The sequence below is a fragment of the Mus musculus genome, chromosome 9 (assembly GCF_000001635.26).
Source record: "Mus musculus strain C57BL/6J chromosome 9, GRCm38.p6 C57BL/6J".
Taxonomy (NCBI): Eukaryota; Metazoa; Chordata; class Mammalia; order Rodentia; family Muridae; genus Mus; species Mus musculus.
The window spans coordinates 59,145,321-59,154,882 of record NC_000075.6 but is presented as its reverse complement, the minus strand read 5'-3'; the positions used below and the strand labels follow the sequence as shown (position 1 = coordinate 59,154,882).

General features: G+C 44.2%; 1 pseudogene; it reads left to right on the top strand.

Moving 5' to 3' along the window:
- Gm7589 (predicted gene 7589) lies at positions 8,666-9,247 on the top strand (annotated as a pseudogene).

Sequence of the window (9,562 nt, the reverse complement as noted above, 5' to 3'; positions counted from 1 at the left end):
CCAGTTTTTCAAATTAAGCTCCTTTTAAAAATGTGACTAGATATTCCTAAAATAATTAAAAATTTTTTCTCTTTCCAGAATTACCTTTTTAAGATTTTGATCTTCAGGGATTTCAATTTTCTGGTTACATTGCTTGGGGTTGTGACTCAGATGCACATACACTAGAGTCTGGGAGGAAGGCATGTTCCCCAGAGTAACTAGAGTAATAATGTAAAGCCATCCTATGCCCATAGGTGCCAGGGCTTCAGCTGTGCTGACAGGGACCCTGGCCTGTGAGCACCCTAGTGTCTTCTCCTGCCTCAGGCTGCTTTGTCACTAGGAGGGACTGCAACTGTCCAGAGCCTCGCCTGGGGGCCAGATGCCCTGCCTTGACTCACAACAGGTATTCTTGAGCTCAGGTACAGCCCGGGGCACCCCAGCTCACAGCAGCACTCAGAAGAGCTGTGCTGGAACATGCCATGGTCCATGTGTTCATAAACCACAAGTTTTAATGTCAGACCAGGAAACTGGAAGGTGGCTTTCTACCTTTTGGCTTTGGCTGCACAGTATAATCACCAGGAGGTTTTTTGTTTGTTTTTGCTTGCTTGCTTTAATTCTGATGGGGCTGGAGAGATGGCTCCGCAGTTAAAGAGTACTGGCCTGTTTTTTTCTCGGCCTCCAACTTGTGACTCATGATATAAGCTCTCAGCTACTGCTCCCATGTCATTCCTGTCAGTCGGCTGTGGTGAGGGTCATGGACTCTCACCCTCTGAAGCTGTAAGTGACAGAACAGTATGGGAGTGACACTCATGCCATGTTTGCCCCATGGACTTACCTTGATATGACAGTCATAATTATAGTTCACAGGGTTCATATCTGGGTAAGACTCTTGGTGACCTTTCTCTTCCAGCAGCCTTCTGGTCCTGTGAAGGCTAATCAGCAGGGAGAAAGCTTCCTGATTAATACCAACTTGATTTTCCATGTCCTGTGACCAAAGAATGTAGTGTCCTCAACAATAAGATCTTGCCATCACATTCTGATGGGCAACAAAGAACACTGGCAAGCGCTTGTACTGTGCTGTGGCTCTCCTGGGGACCCCCAAGCTTGTGACCTTGTTACCAAGGGGAGGTATCCCACAGCTGGCATTGGCATCCCACTTTTTATTTGTCAACCTATGGCTTCTAGGAGGAGCATTTTCCCCTATGAAGGGTAACGCCAATGAAACCCTTTTATATGAGCATGTCTCTCTCTCTCTCTTTCTCTCTCTCACACACACACATACACACACACATACAAAGTTTATAAAATGGATTTTTCAGACATTTTCATGTTATTGTTCCTCTCTCTCCCCACAAATCTCTCCTCTGTCCATCCTCTCCTCTCCACTTATGCCTTCTCCCCGGTTACTCCCCCTTTCCTCTGAAGGGAGTTTTAAGGGTGCAGGGCCTGGAAGAATTCCTTCCTGAATGAGGCAGGAAATGGCTCTACTGCTATTGTGTACAGATCAGCAAGGAACAGATGGTTGTGTAATGCAACCTCAGCTCCAGACCCCAGCAAGGACCACTGACCCAAGCGCCCTCAAGGCGCCTTGTGAGCTGGCTAGACCAAGAAAACCACCCGCAGAAGCACATAAAATACACAGGACTTTGTTTCACTTCTGATTGTATCACCAAGTCAGTGACCAACAATTAATGCTTTAGAAGAAGATAAAACTCTCTGGTAATGGACCTTCCCACTCATGTAATCCCAGGAAATAGGCCTTCTCGACCCCTTCAGGCAATTTGCTCAGACCATGAAATATGCAATCGACACATGCATAATTGTGAATGTCATTAATGACCATAAAAACCGTCCAGCGCCTACAAACCCCAAGCCTTATTTCCTCCACAAGGACCCCTGCAGCAGATTAGTTATTCATGATGGAAAGATGTATTTCCTCTCCTTTGTGAAAATTTACCAGCCATTAATTCCACTAAATGAGAAGCTTCCCCTATTGTGGACAAGTTGAAGTTTTGCCCAGAGAAAAGAGCTGTAGGCAGGAAGCTCCCTGCTTGGGGCTAAGGTGACCAGCTTAGAGTCCTGACTAACCTAGGATAGTCATTCCCATTAGTCTCATCAGAAGTTATCTGTGAGTAAGTGTGAGTTTGCAGCCTGGTTGTGTAGGACCCAGGACTAGTATGCTCTAGGGAGGTAGGATGAGGCAACCTATCATCCCCCTCCTCCAATTCAGTATCAACTTGAATGTACAGATTAAAACATAGTAGGCAAAATGGTTTGGTAAATGGTGGGGTGTCATGCGTCCTGACAAAGTGCAGCCTGTTCCCAGCGTTCTGGGGGTTCCCTCACTGTCAAGCCTTCACCCTGCTGTTCCTTTTCACTTAATGTGAGTGGAGCGATCACCCTGGTCCTCCTCACTGCTAACAACCAGGCTTAGCACCTGATCGAAACTGGTCCAATCAGGATGTCTTCTGGCCAAAAGGACAAGAGAGCAATTTTCTTCTGGACCTGTATCTGCAGGAGACACCAAATGGTATGTAGTTTTTTTCAAAAGCCGAGAGATGAAGAGAGGAGAAATGGAGAGTCAGAGAAAGAAATAGATATTGGGGCACGTTGGCTTTCCCACATCCTACTTCGATAGGTAGCTCATTATTACCTAATCTAGCCCTGAGGTCTGGCTGCAGCTCTGCCTTTAGTTACCAGAAAAATAGTCTTGGTTCCCATAACAGGTTTCTTTCAGATTTTGAAATGTAGGGGCGGAGGAGACAGCTCAGTGGTTTAGAGCACTTGCTGTTCTTCCAGAGGAACAGGATTCTCTTTCCAGAACCCATGTCAGTATATCTCACAACTGCCAGTCACTCCAGCTCCAGGGGATCCAACACCTTTTTGTAGCCTCCAGAGGCATCCACACATGTGATATAGGTATACACACATGTGATATAGGTTTACACACATGTGATGTAGGTATACACACATGTGGTGTAGGTTTATACACATGTGATGTAGGTATACACACATGTGATGTAGGTATACACACACGTGATACAGGTATACACACATGTGATATAGGTTTACACACATGTGATGTAGGTATACACACATATGATCTAGGTATACACAGACACGTAAATGAAAGTAAAATTAGGGGCTGGAGAGGTGGCTCGGTGGTGAAGGGTACTTTCTACTCTGCCAGGGGACTCAAGTTTGGTTCCTAGCACCCATGTCAGGTGGCTCACAACCACATGTGACTCCAGATCCAAAGGATGCAATACCCTCTTCTGATCTTCATAAGCAATTATATACATACATACACACACACACACACACACTTAAAAAGGAAAAAAAAACATTGGAAAACAAGATAAAAATAAAACTTTTAAAAATAAAACATACTAGCTTAATTTTAAATAACTTTTGGTACCAAGGAAAATTGCTTCTGAGATCATGGTAGGCCATTCAGAAAGCAGATCATAAAAGTGTATAAACAGCATGACCTTAAAAATATCAGACAATGGATGGGTTAAAAAACATCAAAACAGCCAAGAATTGGTGACATGTGCCTTTAATCCCAGCACTCGGGAGACAGAGGCAGGTGGATCTCTGAGTTTGAGGCTAACCTTGTCTACAGAGTGAGTTCCAGGACAGCCAGAGCTACACAGAGAGACCCTGTCTCCAAAAACAGACAAAACAAATCAAGACATTGTGATTACTTGTAATTAATGGGATCTTTGTTGTCTCTCTCTTTTGTGCATTTACATATTTTATAAACAGTATTTGTATTTTTGTCTTTGGTTAGGCTAAGGACTGCCTTTACGACGTCGAGCATGTGAGGCAAGGGCTCTTCACTGACCCCCAGCTCCAGCCTAAGAATAGGTTCTAATTCTACCATTATAGGATAAGATTTACTTGTTTAGAGGTCAAAATAGTTAATAATCTCCTTCAAAAATACTCGTGGCAGGAAGAGCAGATTCAAATCCATGAGTGTTCTCCAGTGAAATCTGTGTCTGGAGAACTTGAGAGTTGTCTCTTGATCGGACGGTGGGAGCCTATGAGGGGAGGGGAGGGGCATGGTGGTGGGGGATGGCTCTGTGGTTAAGGGCAAGTGCAGGTCTTCCCGAGGACCTGAGCTCAGTTAGTTCACAACCACCTGTTAGCCAGGAGAATTCCAAAGAATCTGATGCTCTGGCTTCCATGGACAGCCGCACAGGAGTGCACATACCGGTACTCAGAGACACAATATACACAATTCATTTAAAAATCAATGCTTAGAGAAAAGAACTGCAAGCTGTCAGACTGTTTTCAAATAACAGGTAACTCCATATGTAGGTGGGTATCTTTCACTCAGGCTTGTCTCGGCCAGTTTCCTGAGGTCCATTTAGGTGGACCTAAGTGGAAAGGGCTTCACTGAAAGGCAGGCAGGCAAAGGCAGCCTTGCTTCCCCTTCAGACCTTTTATATCTGGGTCATTATCGAAGAGTGCTGCCTATTCTGGGGCCCGGCATCACCCGCCCCTCACCCCCCAGTTAGCCCTTCTAGAAAACACCTTCAGAGACTTCACAGACAGCTCGGCTAGCTTGGGGTGGGTGGGGATCAGCCCTCACAGGATGACTGTATTAGCTACTCTTCTTGTGCACAGATGCCTGGTAAAAGCAACTTAAGGGAGAAAGGGTTTCTTCTGTCACAGTTCTGGGGACTATAGTCTAGCAGAGAAGGCAGGGCACTAGGAAGGTGAGGTGGCCAGCACACTGTGTATGCAGTCAGGATGCAGAGAGGGATGAGTGTTGCTTCTCACCTTACTTTCTCCTTTATATTTAGTCTGAGACCCCAGCCCATGCAACGGGGGCCTCTCACCTCTACTATGTCTTCCCATCTCAATTCATCCAATCTAGAAACCCCCTTACAGACGTGTCTCCTAGACAGTTCTAGATGACAGTTGTTAACAAGTTGACAATTGATCATCACATGGACCCTCTACATGAAAGGGACAAGTTGAGGGCAGAAGTAGGAACAATGTCAGCTTCTAATTAATGCAGTGGATCCCAGAAATCCATGTTTTTAAAGGTTTACTTTATTGATGTATATGTTCCTGTATGTGTGTGCACAAGTCTTTTGACATCTGAGGAAGTCAAGAGAGGGCATCAGAGCCCCTGAGTTAGAGTCAAAGGTAGCTGTGGTGGTTGCCCAGTGTGGGTGCTGGGTACTGAACTGCAGGCCTCTCTATATAAGTGAACACTCTTAAGCACTGAGCTGTCTCTGTAGCTGCAACAGTTCCAGTCTCAATTCAGAGCTAAGAAAGGAAGAGAGAACAGGAGTGATGGCTGTGAGGGTTACCTCATGGTGTGTCCACCTGATTGAATCTGGGATCAGTTAACAGACCTGCCTCTGTGAGGCTGTTTTCTGGAAGGATTAACTGAGAGAAATGGCCTCCCTTAGAGTGAGCATCACCTTCTGGTAGTGGCCTCGACATAAAGAGGTCTGAGGGAAAGCAGGGCTGCTTTTGCCTGCCTGCAGTCACATCCTGCTGGTAAGGGCAAATACTCTGTGGCATCCACCCCTTTCCCCTTTCTAGCTGATACCAGTGACTCTGTAGGACTCCTTCAGAGCCTCAGTGTTGACACATCCAGCCTCAAGGACTAAGAAGTCATGGGGCTCTCGCTTTTCCAGTGTTCAGACGGCCATTGTTGGCCTACCCAGTTCATGTCTTATAAGCCAATCTAATAAATGTCCTGTCTATCTATCTATCTATCTATCTATCTATCTATCTATCTATCTATCTTTTTCTTTCTATCTTTTATCTTTCTATCTATAATATAGATGTATACCTTCTATTGACTTGGTGTCCCCACGAGTACCCTGACTAATATAATTCTTACTTGGTAAAGGTACATTTTAAAAAATCAGTATAAAATATTTCAGAGAAAGATTTAAAAGGATTCTGTACTCAGAATCCTAGTTCTGTGAAACATAAAAAGAAAACATCATACATATCGCCATGCTAAAATCAGCAAGCAGGCACTCATTTATATGTTTTAGATGAAAATGTGTGATAGGTACTGATGTCATTCCACCTGTCTCAACAGTAACTGACACACTCCAACTTGTCAACTGTGGATACATGGCATCTGGTGGATTAAGTCATCTTCCATCACATTCTTCTTTCTATAGCTTGAAAACAGCTTTGTTCTTTTTAAAGATTTGTATTCATTATAAATATTGAGATCATACAGACAAGTACAAAGAGTGAAGCAGGTTCAGTTGTTGGGGTGGATGTGAGCCCAGCTTTCCCTGGCTGTGCACCTATTAACAGAGCACACAAAGGGAATCCTGCTGGCTGTCACCTCCTTTATGTGCTTAATCCCAAGTGCCATCGGTGAATTCCCATGTCATCAGATCCAGATCAACACTGTCATTTTGTGTCTCCAGGACCATCATTACTTTAACTGATAATTTTAATGCTACTGATGAACAACTAGTATTTTTCAGCATTATACAAAAAAAAATGGAGAGTGAAATCTTTGTCTTTAGGGTTTTGTATGCTTTGGCAACTATTGCCTTGGGGAGATGATGAGAGATGGTGTTTCTGGGTCAAAGGTACATTCATTTAATATGATCATTCCTACCATCCCTGGGCACTTGAGACAGGGGCTAGATAAATTTATTCACTACCAGTAGCTCATGAAAGGCTGAGCCCCAGCCCCTCACCAGTCCAAGGCTTTTACATTCTTCTGAAGAATTCTCTTCATCCATCCTCTTTCCACCATGTCCTTCTTTGTAGATGCTTTTTTTGCATAGGTTCCATGCTGAGTTTTTATCCGCTTGTCTGTAATTGATGCTTTTTCTGTCTGGGGCTGCCATTTGCTTAAATTCGTATGAGGAAGACCTTGACTCCTTTCGTCATTTTGGTCACTACCTGAGCCTTCCTTTAGGACTTAAATTGGATGACTAGAATCTAACCATGGCTGCCATCTCCTAATTTATTCATTTGGTGAAGGGAAGTATGGCCTTCATTTTCCTCAAAAATTGTTACTACTCCTACAACCCCGGGCATCCTGGTTGGATGGGGGGGAGAGGGGGGGGAGAGAACAGGTTTCGTATCATCTGAGTAGACAGATCACTTTGGTGACAAGTAGGGTAAGTGACATTCCCCAATTCATCCAATGAACTATCGCCGCTTTTTACAAAAAGTACTTCAAATGAGACAAATAGAGTTAAAACACATCCTCTGGCCACCTATATTGCTTGTATGCAATGTGGACCCTCAGGGAGAACTAGGTTTTTCAATGACTGTTTCTGCATCTCAGAGTTGATGTAATTCTTTGCTTAAATCTATGACTATATATTTGAAATATATTTCAATTCTTTTTGTTTGTTTGTTTTTTGTTTTTCGAGACAGGGTTTTTCTGTATAGCCCTGGCTGTCCTGGAACTCACTTTGTAGACCAGGCTGGCCTCGAACTCAGAAATCCACCTGCCTCTGCCTCCTGAGTGCTGGGATTAAAGGCATTCGCCACCACACCTGGCTTATATTTTGATTCTTAATTGACACAGCATGTGTCTTAGTTAGGGTTTTACTGCTGTGAACAGACACAGTGACCAAGGCAACTCTTATAAGGACAACATTTAATTGGGGCTGGCTTACAGGTTCAGAGGTTCAGTCCAGTATCATCAGGGCTGGAAAATGGAGGCATCTAGACAAGCATGGTTCATGAGGAGCTGAGAGTTCTACATCTTCATCTGAAGGTTGCTAGCAGAATGCTGATTTCCAGGTAGCTAGGATGAGGATCTTATAGCCCACACCCACAGTAACATACCTACTCCAACAAGGCCACAATTCCAAATAGTGCCATTCCATCTATTATCCTTTGTAGGGCTGGATTTGTGGAAAAGTATTGTGTAAATTTGGTTTTGGAATATCTTGGTTTCTCCATCTATGGTAACTGAGAATCTTGCCGGATATAGTAGCCAAGGCTGGCATTTGTGTTCTTTTTGGGTCTTTATGACATCTGCCCAGGATCTTCTAACTTTCATAGCCTTTGTTAAGAAGCCTGGTCAAATAGTGCCACTCCTTGGGACAAGCATATTCAAACCATGACAGTATGGTACATATTGGTGGGGTTGAGTGTGACATTTTAATACTCCATGTAAAGATCAGATCCGAGCCATCAGCATACTCAGCTCTTCAGAGAGTCATCATTTCTCTGTGTTTGGAATTATTCAGAATCCTATGTTGCCAGTCACAGTTATCCCATGGAGTCACTGAAGAGTGGAGGTTATTCTTCTTATCCAGCCATACTCTATACCTACTCATCCAGCTCTGAGAATTGTCATATATTCTCCACTTATCTGAGAATAATGTTTAAATCCACATATAAGCAAGAACTTGCCATATTCAGGAGCTGACATCATTCTTTATAACTGTTCTCTATGGATCAACCTGTAGGAGAACTCAAAGATATTTCAGCTGACATCTTAGTCCATAGACTCTGGAAGTATAGCTATACTTGATGGCCACAACTCCGAGTTGAGGCACAGGGCACACTATCTGTAGTACATATATCTGTCCCCTGTCCATGGACTTCTCTTTCTACTCAGAAGGCTTCAGGGCAGCTGAGGAGTCACCTCATTCAGAAAGCTATCTGCAGGTAGAGACCAGGTCTGTTACAAATATCATCTATGAAAGAGATGGATATGCTCCACCATGGCGCAAGATCAAGGGGAAAAGGAGAACCTCATGCGGGAACTGTGCATCCGCAAACTCTGCCTCAATATCTGCATCGGGGAGAGCAGAGACAGACTGACCCGGGCAGCCAAGGTGTTGGAGCAGCTCACAGGCCAGACCCTGGTGTTCTCCAAAGCTAGATACACTGTCAGGTCCTTTGGCATCCGGAGAAATGAGAAGATTGCTGTTCACTGCACAGTCCGCGGAGCCAAGGCAGAGGAAATTCTGGAGAAAGGCCTGAAGGTGCGAGAGTGTGAGTTGCGGAAAAATAACTTCTCGGATACTGGAAACTTTGGTTTTGGAATTCAAGAGCACATTGACCTGGGCATCAAATACGACCCAAGCATTGGGATCTACGGCCTGGACTTCTATGTGGTGCTGGGTAGGCCAGGGTTCAGCATCGCAGACAAGAAGCGCAGAACAGGCTGCGTTGGGGCCAAACACAGAATCAGCAAGGAGGAGGCCATGCGCTGGTTCCAGCAGAAGTACGATGGGATCATCCTTCCTGGAAAATAAACTTTATCCAAAAAGCCAATAAAATTTTCTGAGAAATGAAAAAAAAAAAAAAGAGATGGATATGCAAGAAGCAGTCACGTGTTCATAACCAGGGTACAAGAGGCTACAGAGTATCCCTGTGAGGACCCCAATATTGGAGGAATGGTTGAGGGACAATTTGAATGAATTTCTTCTCATTGCTGAGGATTAAACCTCTGACCTTGTTCATGATAGACAGATGCTTTACCACTGGGCTCTGTCCCTGACTCCACAGTCTGTCTTTTAGGAATCCTACCCTACTGGTCTTTAAGAAAACACAGAAGAAAAAAGAAAGAAGGAAAGAAGGAAAGAAGGAAAGAAAGGAAGAAAGGAAG